This window comes from Caretta caretta, chromosome 3, assembly GCF_965140235.1.
Source record: "Caretta caretta isolate rCarCar2 chromosome 3, rCarCar1.hap1, whole genome shotgun sequence".
In the NCBI taxonomy this organism is placed as follows: domain Eukaryota; kingdom Metazoa; phylum Chordata; order Testudines; family Cheloniidae; genus Caretta; species Caretta caretta.
Genome location: NC_134208.1, coordinates 69,424,275 through 69,427,265, shown reverse-complemented (window position 1 = coordinate 69,427,265; position 2,991 = coordinate 69,424,275).

Below are 2,991 nucleotides of genomic sequence, written 5' to 3'. Positions count from 1 at the left end.
GATTATGTCATGTGACGAAACCTCCAGGAATACATCCACCAAAATTGGCAACCAAACCTGGAGTGAGGCAGGAACCTGGAACAGACAGATATCTGGGATAAGGAGGACAGGAACCAGGAACAGACTGGGAGGCAGGAACTGTAATGAGAGATTTTGCTTTTAGCTTTTTTGAAAACCCTTGCAGCACCTTGACAGAGACTGGTAGAGAAAAACTGAAAACGGGGTTTAAATATCATAAAAGTTTCACCTCTCCCCATTGATATAATTAAGATGGTGACCATATCAAGACACTTTAATTTGCATAAAACAGCAATTAGTTCTAAATTTAAAGCTTTAAATAAGTAGAAATTAATGATAGTTTAAAATTAGAAAATCCAAAATGGCAGAGATAGGGATGACCTAGTTTAAATTTAGAGAGTGGAAAATTCCATGGAGAGAGGGAGGAGCTCTGCTTTGCTAAAAATAACCTCAGAGGGAGGGGCCTTTCTAAAGATAGTATCGTGGGGGAGGAGCTCTGTATCTAACAAAGGATGATGTTGGGGAGGAGCTAGAAGCTGATTGGTTGATATGAGCTAACCTTCAGAGAGCAACAAGAATATAAGGCCAACAGCGAGCTAGCAAGCTGAAGGTGTGGGGTTTTTGTGGGCCAAGAAGCAGCTACGTGCGGAGACAACAGCAGCAGAACCTTCCAGAAGGCACCTGCTTCTGATGCCGCTACAAAGCAGTTACATGCAGGAACAGCAGCAACTGAACCTTCTAGAACAGGGGCGGGCAAACTTTTTGGCCTGAGGGCCACATCAGGTTTCCAAAATTGTATGGAGGGTCGGTTAGGGGAGGCTGTGTCTCCCCAAACAGCCAGGCGTGACCCAGCCCCCGCCTCCTATCTGACCCCCCCAGCTTCTCACTCCCTGAGAGCTCCCTCGGGACTCCTGCCCCATCCAACCCCCCCTGTCCCTTGACAGCCCCCCCCGGGACTCCTACCCCATCCACCATCCCCTGCTCCCTGTCCCCTGACCGCCCCTGGAAACCCTGCCCCTGACTTCCCCCCGCCGCCCCATCCAACCCCCCCTCTCCTTCCTGACTGCCCCCCCTGGATTCCTGCCCCATCCAAACCCCCTTCTCCCTGTCCCCTGACTGCCCCCGGAAACCCTGCCCCTGACTGCCTTCCGCTGCCCCATCCAACTCCCCATCTCCTTCCTGACTGCCCCCTCCGGACTCCTGCCCCATCCAACCCCCCTGTTCTCCATCCTCTGACCGCCCCGAACCCTATCTACACCCCTGCCCCCTGACCACCACCCCCAACTCCCCTGCCCTCTATCCAACCCCCACACTGCCCCCTTTACTGCGCTTCCTGGAGCACCAGTGGCTGGCGGCACTACAGCCGTGCCGCCCAGAGCACCGGGTCAGGCCGCGGCTCTGCAACTGTGCTGCTGGCAGAGCGACGCGCTGAGGCTGCGGGGGAAGGAGGGACATTGGGGGAGGGGCCGGGGCGAGCCTCCCGGGCCAGGAGCTCAGGGGCCAGGCAGGAGGGTCCCGCAGGCCGCAGTTTGCCCACCTCTGTTCTAGAAGGCAGCAGCTACAATGTTAGCCACTAGAAGGCAGCTATCTGTAAAGACAACTCCCACTACCCCACCCCTCTGCAGTTCCTGAGACAGGCAGCCACTGTGACCTGCCAAAGACAGCAGCAACTATCATCTCCGGATGCTGACACCATCCTCTCTGATACTGACAGAGCAGAATGACCCTCAGATGAGTCAGGGACTCTGGGTGGGAGTGTAAGTCTGATTTTCCTATCTTTTGTAAAGGAGTGCCGGGGTGTTTTTGTCAACAAAGCTGAATGCCTGTTTCTGAGTGACATCTACCCCACCCTATTCTGTGACTGGTTGACCCCTGCTCGCAGAATGGCGATACTAAATTACAATATCCTTTAACTCCCATTCCCTGTTTGCCCAGACCGTACGGACTCTGGCCATTGAGCCATGCAGTCCTGAGAGAGGGTGGCCCTCCTGACTCTTGCTGCTAGGCCATACCACCTTGCTGAGCCAGGTGGCCACATTGACTCTGACCACTAGGCGATACACTCCGGTCGAACAGGGGAACCACATTGACTCAGGCCATTAGGCCCCACAGCGCTGTGAGAAGGGGCCATCACGCTGACTCTGGCCATCAGGCCACAATCTTGAAGGCAGCCATATTGACGTTTAGCACTCGGCCACACTACCTCAGGACCAAAGGGGTGGTGATAAGGATGTGACCACAGGGAAGTAATTACCCCACCCTGCCCCAACAGGGATGGGGCACACTTGCCCTGCGACAAGCCTCTAGAGATATGAATCATGAACTGTCCTCAGTGGCCTGATACTGTTCACTAATCTCTATAGTGGGTGGGCAAACTTTTTGGCCCAAGGGCCACATCTGGGTGGGGAAATTGCATGCAGGGCAATGAATGTAGGGCTGGGGCAGGGGGTTGGGGTGCGGGAGGGGGTGTGGTGTGCAGGAAGGGGGTCAGGTGGAGGGGTGCAGGGTTTATGAGGGGGCTCAGGGAAGGGGGTTGGGGTGCAGGGGGGGTGCACAGAGGTGGCTCAGGGCAGTAGTGCAGGGAGGGGTGCAGAGTGTGGGAAGGAGGCTCAGGGTATGAGGTTGGGGTACAGGAGGGGTGCACAGTGTGGGGGGAGGCTCAGGGCAGTGGTGCAGGGAGGGGTGCAGAGTGTGGGAAGGAGGCTCAGGGTATGGGGTTGGGATGCAGAAAGGGTGCAAGGTGCAGCAGGGGGCTCAGGGCAGGGGGTTGGGGTGCAGAAGGGGTGTAGGGTGCAGCAAGGGGTTGGGATGCTGGCAGGGGGCTCAGGGCATGGGTTTGGGGTGCAGGAGGGGGCTTAGGGCAGGGAGTTGGGATGTGGGGTGTAGGAGGGGTTCAGGGTGCAGGCTCCGGTCAGGCGCTGGATACCTGCAGTGGCTCAAGGGTGGCAGTGGCACGCACCAGGGCCAGGTCAG